The sequence below is a fragment of the Manis javanica genome, chromosome 2 (genome assembly GCF_040802235.1).
Source record: "Manis javanica isolate MJ-LG chromosome 2, MJ_LKY, whole genome shotgun sequence".
NCBI lineage: Eukaryota > Metazoa > Chordata > Mammalia > Pholidota > Manidae > Manis > Manis javanica.
Genome location: NC_133157.1, coordinates 226008174 through 226019041, shown reverse-complemented (window position 1 = coordinate 226019041; position 10868 = coordinate 226008174). Strand labels below are relative to the sequence as shown.

Below are 10868 nucleotides of genomic sequence, written 5' to 3'. Positions count from 1 at the left end.
GTCTATTTGCCACCTGACAAGGGGTATTGGCTCCCTTACTATTGTCCCATGTTGTTGTGGGACTCGGTGTAAGTCCCCCTGAGAGCACACAAGGCACTCCTTCCGGGCTCTGCTGACTTCCTCAAAGGTCAATGGCAAGCCCCACCTATGGGCTAAAGCCCACATTGTCTTTTGCCCCGTGTGCAACAAACACTGGTATAGCCATTGGGCCACATCGGAGGCAGGCTTTCCTTGTAGCCAGCACACCGGGGCCAGTGTGTCCGCTTCATCATTCCTTGGGGATGCCAAAGGCAAATGGCCAGTCACATGATATACAGTAACAGTCTTAGTCTGAACAGAGGCCCATAGGTCTTGCCACAACTCTCGCCCCCAAAGGCGCCTGTGACCAACCATCCAGTTGGCATGGTACCATGTCAGCAACCACAGGGTCAAGCGCTGATAGATGGCCCAGCTGTCAGTGCAGACAGCTATGGGGGAGGGCTCCAAGGTGATCACGAGCCATACTGCCCACAACTCAGCCCACTGGCTGCTCTTCCCCTCTCCATCCTCCATCCATATTGTCTCAGTCTTGGGATGGGAAGCCACAGCCCTCCACTTCGGGGGCTGCCCACGACTGGAGCCATCTGTGTACCAAGCATCTTCAGGTATAGGGGCTTTTCCCTCCTGATAAGGAGTCTCGACTTCCAAGGGCTGAAAAGCAAGTTCTTCCTGCTTTCGCCTGGTATAGATCACTGGCCCCAATAAGCATTGGAGTTCTCCACTTAAGGGGCTAGTAGAGAGGGCGCTGCACTGCTGTAAATATGTGCCCCATTTGGTCAGTGTATGTGTCTGTGCCACACCACTCTGTGGCCTTTGTGTCCAGTCCTTCACCCACCCTGCGATGGGATAGGTGGTTATTACCTTGGTTGGAGCTGTTCCAGCAATGGGCTCGGTAGCAGCAAGGCATGGTGCACAGCAGCCAGTTGCTTCTCTGTCAAGGTGTACCAGGCCTCTGCTCCTTTCCATAGTTGTGACCAAAATCCAATAGGTTGGTGTGTCTGTTCAAGCCGCTGCGAAAGACCCCATCCTTAACCATCCTCGGTTACATGAACATCTAGGTGACAGGGCCCTGGTGAGTCCATTACACTCAAGGCCTGTACGGAGTTAACTGTGCTCTTGGCAGCAGTAAAAGCAGCTGCACATGTCTCACCCCAGTCCCACCTGATGCCTTTTCATACCAACCGGTATAAGGACTTCAGAATTTGTGCCAAGTGCAGGATGAACACTCTCCAGTAGCCCAGAAGACCCAAAACTCCTGTAATACTGCCACAGTGGTAGGGGTGGGGAAGGCCTGGACCTCGTCTATGACTACTTCAGGAACAACTTTCGATTTACCTGACCAGACAACCCCCAAGAATTTCACAGACAAACCGGGTCCCTGAACCTTGGTGCTGTTCACAGCCCGTCCTTTTTCCTGTAGGCGTTGCAACAGTCTTGCAACTGCCCCTTCTAAACCTGAAAGAGAATCAGATGTGAGCATAATATCATCAATGCAGTGATACAACTGCACTGTTTGCGGTTTCCTCCGTGTGGCCAAGTCCCGGGCTACAAGTCTGTGACAGATGGTGGGACTGTGGAGGTATCCCTGTGGAAGGACAGTGAATGTCCACTGCCGGCCCTCCCACGTGAAAGCAAACTGTTCCTGGCTTCCTGTGCTACGTCAATAGAGAAGAAAGCATTAGCAAGGTCTATGACATAATGATACGTTCCCAGCTCATGGCTGAGGGTGTCCAGAACGTATGCTATAGAGGGGACAGCAGCATGCAAAGGGGGTGTGACTTTATTCAGTCCCCTGTAACCCATGGTCGTATGCCAGGAACTGTCTGGCTTTCTCACTGGCCACACTGGGGAATTAAAAGGAGTATGAGTGGGCTTTATGATGCCCACCCTCTTCAACTCCTGTAGGGTTTATCCAATTTCCTTGTGCCCCAGGAAATTTATACTGCTTAGTATTGGTCACCCACCGCGGTTCAGGCAGAGCTGCAAGTGGGTGCTTAGCCTGTCCCTTCAGAACTGCCTTTACCACACGTACCCTCAGTCTGAACTCACCTGCAGTGGTCTGTAACCACAGGCCCTGCAGGATATCTACCCCCAAAATATATTCAGGGATGGGGGAAATGCACATAGTATACTCCTTTGGGGGTAAATGCTCTATCCCCAATGGGATTTGGGCTTTCTTCACTCCAACTGCCTCACCCCCATAGCCATCTATCACAGCAGGGGGCCTGGGGAAACGCTCAGGGTTGGCATGAATCAGAGAACACTCAACTCCTGTGTCCACCAGCTCCAGGACACGTTGCACATTCACAGGGACCAATGAATTGCTAATTCTACATGTGGCCTCCGGTTTCCACCATGTCCCCCAAGGTGGGGCATTGACAACCACCCCCCTCAGTCAAACCACGATGCCCAATCATTCTCCCGTGGGGGTGAGGGCTCGGGCGAATCCTGAGTACTGTCTCCTATGAAGTTTTGCAGGGACACAGGCCGGGCATGAGGCCTTAACTCTGGTTTCCTCTCCTGGACCTCAGCAGCTGGAACTGCTGCTGCTCTGGCTTTAATTGGTGCCGCTGTTATAACAATATTCCGTTGGGCTGCCCATTGAGATTTTCTTTCACTACCCCGGCCTTTATCAAATCAACCCACATCTGGGTCCTCGAGACCTTCACGGGGCCTCTTGCACCTCCCCTTTCACTCATGGCCTGTACTTCCCTCCATGCCCTTATTGTTTCAACCTCCCCCAGATCTGCTCTAGTACGAGTAGCCTCCCTTATGTGTTGCCCTAGGTGGGGGGCAAGAGTATTCGCTAGGGACCCAAGGAGAGATGTGGGAGCTGTGTGCGGCACCAGGTTCTCATTCCTACGGTGAACACCTCCTCATCAAGGCCCTGGGGTCCATATCATAGATGATATTTTTCACACCCAAAATTCCTGCAGTACCTGTTGGAGTTCTGCATATGTTTTCTAACTACTAGGAGAATATGGTAAGTCACCCCGATTAGGCCGAACTACCCTGATGGCAGCTGTCAGCCATTCCAGGAGTGTGATTCCCTGAGGCCTGATGGGCCTTTTGCAACCCCTGCGGGAGGGAAGGGTGAGTCGTCAGGGAAGCCATTCTACTCATCTCGGTACCGACACAACAACGTTTTCCACCCCCATATCCCAGAGACGTAAAAGCCATGTGGGAAGAGATGTGATGGCCTCTGCCTATACCGGATGCTCATGTCCACCAGCTCCTCCTGGGCATAGGGGCGGAGCATGGAGGGCTCCCCAACCTGGGGAGGGGCCACCTCCTCCCCCTGAGGAGACCACAGAGTTGTTTCATTTTTGTTTTCTTAATTACAGCCAGGTGGGCCTTTAGAACAGGAGAAGGTGGTACCTCCGGTGATGGCCTGGGTAGCAGATCCACCAGTGGAATGGCCTTCTCCTCTTCTCCCTCAGGCTCCTCCACCCATGGCTTCTCCTCCACCATTTCTGGGGCTGAAGGCATCACTTCTTCCTCCCCTCCCCTCTGGCCTCCTGCAATGTGGTTTCTCCTGCCATCTCCCCCATCACCGCTGCCAAGGAGTCTTCTAAGAGCATGACCTGCCTTCAGTAACTGTCTCTCCTCTTTAACAGCATCCCATAGGTTATCGCCCAGCTCCTCCAAGCAATGCTGACGTGTGTCTCTCTCCCACCCAAGTCCCTCTCTCTCTCCTTGATAACCCTCTCCATAATCCTCTCTTTCTCCTGTATGACATTTTTCACTATCTGGATGCAAAGGGACCCTACAATTCCAGCTGCTACATGACCCCCTAAGGTCTCCAAGCAGTCTTCCAACTCATGGGGGGCTAACTCTGCAGCTCCCGGTGTTTCCACCCTTCCCCACTTCTGGGGAAGGTGCCACCCCTCTACAGGGTACTTTATCCCAGACCAATTCCCCGCTAGGGTTTCTCAAATTGGAGGCCCCACAGCTGGGGTGATAATAACGGGTGAAGTGGCACCCTCTGCCGCTGCATCCGCTGGAGCCTCCCCACCATCCACAGGAGCAGCCCTCCCAAAGTTCTCACCCATTATGACAGATTTTAGGTTCAGAGGCACCCTGCTGACTGCCACCAGGTGTAGGTTCAGGGAGAGGAAATCCCATACCGAAAGACCTCTAAAAACTGAAATCAGTCAAAGGGAGAAATAAAGCTTAAAACTGGTTTATTGCTTAAAAACTGGAGCCCAGCACCATCTCTCTCCCCTGCTCTGGAGGGAAGCAAGCAAGCAAGCCAGCCCCTCCTCTTAACCTCTCAGGTTCAGACACACCCTTGGTCACCCAGGTAATTAACCACTGACATGGAGATGAACTCTCCACCCCTGAGGATATGCACATGCACTAAAGGCAGGCGAGATAGTCTGGAAATGTTACAGTTTTACCCACAAATGGTTATTCACTTGCTGTTTACCCAACTGCATTTGTGTTGTCACAAGGGTGTGTTTTTTTAAAAAGTATTTTGGTATCGTTAATGTACAATTACTTGAACAACATTATGGTTACTAAACTCCCCCTATTATCAAGTCCCCCCCACATACCCCATTACAGTCACTATCCATCAGTGTAGGAAGATGCTATAGAATCATTACTTGTCTTCTCTGTATACACTGCTTTTCCTGTGTTCCCCCTACATTGTGTCTGCTAATTGTAATGCCCATTTTCCCCCCTTATCCCTCCCTTCCCACCCCTCCTGCCCAGTCCCTTTCCCTTTGGTAACTGTTAGTCCATTCTTGGGTTCTGTGAGTCTGCTGCTATTTTGTTCCTTCAGGTTTTTCTTTGTTATTATACTCTGCAGATGAGTGAAATCATTTGGTACTTGTCTTTCTCCGCCTGGCTTATTTCACTGAGCACAATACCCTCTAGCTCCATCCATGTTGTTGCAAATGTGAGGATTTGTTTTCTTCTTATGGCTGAATAATATTCCATTGTGTATATGTACCACATCTTCTTTATCCATTCATCTACTGATGGACACTTAGGTTGCTTCCATTTCTTGGCTATTGTAAATAGTGCTGCAATAAACATAGGGGTGCATATGTCTTTCTCAAACTGGGCTCCTGCATTCTTAGGGTAAATTCCTAGGAGTGGAATTCCTGGGTCAAATGGTATTTCTATTTTTAGTTTTTGGAGGAACCTCCATACTGCTTTCCACAATGGTTGAGCTAGTTTACATTCCCACCAGCAGTGTAGGAGGGTTCCTCTTTCTCCATATCCTTGCCAACATTTGTTGCTGTTTGTCTTTTGGATGGTGGCCATCCTTACTGGTGTGAGGTGATATCTCATTGTGGTTTTAATTTGCATTTCTCTGATGACAAGTGATGTGGAGCATCTTTTCATGTGTCCGTTGGTCATCTGAATTTCTTCTTTGGAGAAGTGTCTGTTCAGCTCCTCTGCCCATTTTTTAATTGACTTATTTGCTTTTTGTTTGTTGAGGCATGTGGGCTCTTTATGTAATTTGGATGTCAATTCCTTATCGGATATGTCATTTATGAATATATTCTCCCATAGTGTAGGATGTCTTTTTGTTCTGTTGATGGTGTCCTTCGCTGTACAGAAGTTTTTTAGTTTGATATAGTCCCACTTGTTCATTTTTGCTTTTGTTTTCCTTGCCTGGGGAGATATGTTCATGAAGAAGTTGCTCATGTTTATGTCCAAGAGATTTCTGCCTATGTTTTTTCTAAGAGTTTTATGGTTTCATGACTTACATTCAGGTCTTTGATCCATTTTGAGATTACTTTTGTGTATGGGGTTAGACAAAAATCCAGTTTCATTCTCTGAAATGAAGCTGTCCAGTTTTGCCAACACCAGCTGTTGAAGAGGCTGTCATTTACCCATTGTATATCCATGGCTCCTTTATCATATATTAATTGACCATATATGTTTTGGTTAATATCTGGACTCTCTATTCTGTTCCACTGGTCTGTGGGTCTGTTCTTGTGCCAGTACCACATTGTCATGATTACTGTGGCTTTGTAATAGAGCTTGAAGTCAGGGAGCTTAATTCCCCTGCTTTATTCTTCCTTCTCAGGATTGCTTTGGCTATTCAGGGTCCTTTGTGGTTCCATATGAATTTTAGAACTATTTGCTCTAGTTCGTTGAAGAATGCTGTAGGTATTTTGATAGGGATTGCATTGAATCTATAGATTGCTTTAGGCAGGATGGCCATTTTGATGATATTAATTTTTCCTAGCCAGGAGCATGGGATGAATTTCCATTTATTAGTGTCCTCTTTAATTTCTCTTTAGAGTGTCTTATAGTTTTCAGGGTATAGGTCTTTCACTTCCTTGGTTAGGTTTATTCCTAGTTTTTTATTCTTTTTGATGCAATTGTGAATGGAATTGTTTTCCTGATTTCTCTTTCTGCCAGTTCATCTTTTGTGTATAGGAATGCAACAGATTTCTGTGTATTCATTTTGTATCCTGCAACTTCGCTGAATTCAGATATTTGATCTAGTAGTTTTGGAGTGGATTCTTTAGGGTTTTTTATGTACAGTATCATGTCATCTGCAAACAGGGGCAGTTTGACTTCTTCCTTGCCAATCTGGATGACTTTTATTTCTTTGTGTTGTCTGATTGCCGTGGCTAGAACCTCCAGTACTATGTTGAATAAAAGTGGGGAGAATGGGCATCCCTGTCTTGTTCCTGATCTTAAAGGAAAAGCCTTCAGGTTCTCACTGTTCAGTATAATGTTGGCTGTGGGTTTGTCATATATGGCCTTTATGATGTTGAGGTACTTGCCATCTATACCCATTTTGTTGAAAGTTTTTATCATGAATGGATGTTTAATTTTGTTGATTGCTTTTTTAGCATCTATGGAGATGATCATATAGTTTATGCCCTTGCTTTTTTTGATGTGGTGGATGATGTTGATGGATTTTCAAATGTTGTTCCATCCTTTCATCTCTGGGATGAATCCCACTTGATCATGATGGATGATCTTTTTGATGTATTTCTGAATTTGGTTTGCTAATATTTTCTTTAGTTTTGCATCTGTGTTCATCAGGGATATTGGTCTGTAATTTTCTTTTTTGGTGGTGTCTTTGCCTGGTTGTGGTATTAGAGTGTTGATGGGCTTGTAGAATGAGTTTGGGAGTATTCCCTCCTCTTCTACTTCTTGGAAAGCTTCAAGGAGGATGGGTATTCAGTCTTCACTAAATGTTTGATAAAATTCAGCAGTGAAACCATCTGGTACAGAAGTTTTATTCTTAGGTAGTTTTTTGATTACCAGTTCAATTTTGTTGCTGGTGATTGGTCTGTTCAGATTTTCTGTTTCTTTATGGGTCAGCCTTGGAAGGTTGTACTTTTATAGAAAGTTGTCCATTTCTTCTAGGTCATCCAGTTTGTTACCTTATAATTTTTCATAGTATTGTCTCATAATTCTTTGTATTTCTGTGGTGTCCATAGTGATTTTTCCTTTCTCATTTCTGATTCTGTTTATGTCTGTAGATTCTCTTTTTTTCGTAATAAGGCTAGGGGTTTATCTATTTTGTTTATTTTTTCAAAGAACCAGCTCCTGCTTTCATTGATTCTTTCTATTGTTTTATTCTTCCCAATTTTATTTAGTTTTGCTCTAATGTTTATTATGTCTGTCCTTCTACTGACTTTGGGTCTCATTTGTTCTTCTTTTTCTAGTTTTGTTAATTGTGAGTTTAGACTCTTCATGTGGGATTGTTCTTTCCTGAGGTAGGCCTGTATTGCAATATATTTCCCTCTTAGTACGGCCTTCGCTGCATCCTACAGATTTTGTGTTGTTGAATTATTGTTGTCATTTGTCTCCATATATTGCTTGATCTCTGTTTTTATTTGAGCATTGAGCCATTGATTATTTAGGAGCATGTTATTAAGCCTCCATGTGTTTGTGGGCTTTTTCATTTTGTGTGTGTGTAATTTATTTCTAGTTTCATACCTTTGTGATCTGAGAAGCTGGTTGGTACAATTTCAATGTTTTTGAATTTACTGAGTTTCTTTTTGTGGCCTAGTATGTGGTCTATTCTGGAGAATGTTCCATGTGCACTTGAGAAAAATGTGTACCCTGTTGCTTTTGGATGAAGTGTTTTGTAGATTTCCATTAGGTTCATCTGTTCTAATATGTTGTTCAGTTCCTCTGTTTCTTTACTTATTTTCTTCAGGTGGATCCGTCCTTTGGACTGAGTGGTGTGTTGAAGTCTCCTAAAATGAATGCATTGCATTCTATTTCCCCCTTTAATTCTGTTAGTATTTGTTTCACATATGCTGGTGCTCCTGTGTTGGGTGCATATATATTTAGAATGGTTATATCCTCTTGTTGGACTGACCCCTTTATCATTATGTAATGTCCTTCCTTGTCTCTTGTGACTTTCTTTGTTTTGAAGTCTATCTTGTCTGATAAAAGTACTGCAACTCCTGCTTTTTTCTCCCTGTTAGTTGCATGAAATATCTTTTTCCATTCCTTCACTTTCAGTCTGTGTGTGTCTTTGGGTTTGAAGCGAGTCTCTTGTAGGCAGCATAAAGATGAGTCTCGTTTTTTATCCATTCAGTGACTCTATGTCTTTTGATTGGTGCATTCAGACCATTTACGTTTAGGGTGATTATCGATAGGTATGTACTTATTGCCATTGCAGGTTTAGATTCGTGGTTACCAAAGGTTCAGGGGTCATTGACGGTGTGCTTTTTCGTAGTACCTGGGCACATTGTGGTGTTCCCTTTCTTTCATTACTCGTCCTTTTTTATTTCATGCATGATTGGCATGTGATCGTCCCTGTGTTTCTCTTGTAATGAAGAATCTCTTGTGAAACTTTCCATAATACACGGAAGGGTATATGTACAATTTATTGTGTTGATTTTATTAAATGACTTTGATATCCTGTCAATTATGACACAATTTTCCTGTTTGAACTCTTTTCCCATTAGTTGCTATGTTATGTTGCTGGTGGCTGTCATATTGGGGTCCTTCTGCTGTGGTTTGCTGTACTTAGAAGGCACTTGCTGAGTCTGCTCTTGGTGCAACTCTTCCGAGTAGAGATGCCCATCATGGACAGGCTGACTGGCTTTGTTTTGGAGACATGGCATTTACAGTTTACCATGAAACGTATATGTGAACAAAGCTCTCTTCTTTAATTCTGTTTTCTGAAGATTCATCCAGAAAACTGCTTTTTCTCATTGTAGATTTGATGCTGGGGTTCTTTTATGGGGAGTCAAAGAATGAACTTAGCAAACAGTCAAGGCAGGAGAGCCAGGGAGACTTTTATTGAGAGATAGATACAGTGAGAGGACAGACAGAGCTCCTAGTTCACACCAGGAGGGACAAGACAGCCCGGGATGGTGCGTTGTCTAGGGGTTTTATAGGCAGTTGAGGATTTTTGGGAATTGAGGGCTTAGGGTGTGGACTTGTGCCACCTGCCCTGCCCTCAAGGTGGGCTGGGTTGTTGTCTGTTTGCTAGGGTTGTTTACAGTGAAGTCACAGGTTATGCTGAGATACCCTTGCAGAACACTCAAACATTCCAGGCCAAGTTGCTCCTGGCCTTTTGACCTTTAACTGATCTCACTGAAGATGTCTGTATTCCTAGTCTGGTATCTTTACCCCAGAGAATTAGTGTGACCTTGACTTTGCATAATGCTGAACACAGAGTTTCGATAGGGACTTTACAATGTTACATTGCTTTGACTGTAAATATCTTGCCTTGCTTTTTCCGGAGGCCCTCACCCTACTCTGTCTCAGCCCATGGTCCCTGTCTCAGACTTAAGAGATTAAACAAGGAAAATAAGCATACCAAATCTAGGGCTGCACAGAACCGTATCTCAGAAGAGCCTTGGCCTATGCTGTAGCAGATCATGCTGGCGACTCCTGGAAGAGCCTAGAACTTCAGCCATTAGTGAAGAGTGTGTAGATGGGGCAGGGGACAGAGGGCCTGCTCTTGAGGGTTCCACCTCTGCTACACGGATTATTCTGACCAGTTCAGGACATTTTAGCTGTATGGCCTGGTGCTGGGCAAGGCAGGGGCAAGGGAGCAGGTTCCAATGGTGGTCCCAGTGAGCAACACCGTCTGAAGAAGGATGTCAGCAGTGGAGGCCGGGAATCGGGTCAGGTGCCAGCTTTGGGGAAGGTTGGGAGCCGAGAGACCAGCCGGCGCTGAGGGCCAGCGAGCAGAGATGGAGCAGCAGTAGGGGTTGGGGTCTAAGTGTGCGAGAAGGCAGGCGGGTGTGCACTGCTTTTCTATCTACAAAGGGAAAGTGAAGGATGCTGTGAAATCCACACGAGGGAGGTCAGAGGCCACGGGGAGGCAGTGGGGCTTACGGGACAAGGAGGATTTTAGCAGAGAATTCCAGAGCATTCTCTGGTTGATGTGCACAGAGGGCGTGGTGAGGGGGCTCCTGGAGGGGAAGTGGCTGCGTGCTGGTGGGGCTCCCGCCTGTGGCCCACGGCTCGAGAAGACAAAATAGCCCTCCTGGAATGTAGCAGCTGCCCGAGCGCAAAGGGAGGAGCGGAATTGCCCGCCCCGCAGCGGGCGGTTTGTGCTGGTGCATCAGTCGTCTCGCAGCCTACTGGGGTATTTTCGGGTCACCTTCAGGGACCGTGCACGGGCTCCACCCGCCGCGTCCCAGGCCCTCAGGCAGCGGCCCCGCCCCGCCCGCTCGCCCCCAGGCAACGAACCGCGGTCCGGGGCCTGCTGTGTGGCCCATGGTGGCGAAGAGGTGCGGGAAGAGCACGCGGCTCTAGGGGCTGGCGGGGCAGGTTCCGGAGCCGAAAGCCCTGGGGCCAGGCGCCCGGCGTAGCCGGGGGGTCCCGGGCTTCCCGCAGCCCGGAGCGCCCGCAGCGGCTGGGCGGGGCCTCGG

The 10868-nt window shown here is 46.9% G+C and overlaps 1 long non-coding RNA gene across 1 annotated transcript; it reads right to left on the bottom strand.

Moving 5' to 3' along the window:
• Positions 1-9253: 9253 nt before the first annotated feature.
• On the bottom strand, positions 9254-10815 carry LOC118973364 (uncharacterized). Its single transcript, XR_012128629.1, has 2 exons — positions 10687-10815; positions 9254-10574 (listed from the first exon to the last, which is right to left on the bottom strand). It is a non-coding gene; the product is annotated as an uncharacterized lncRNA (long non-coding RNA).
• Between the last annotated feature and the right edge of the window lie 53 nt (positions 10816-10868).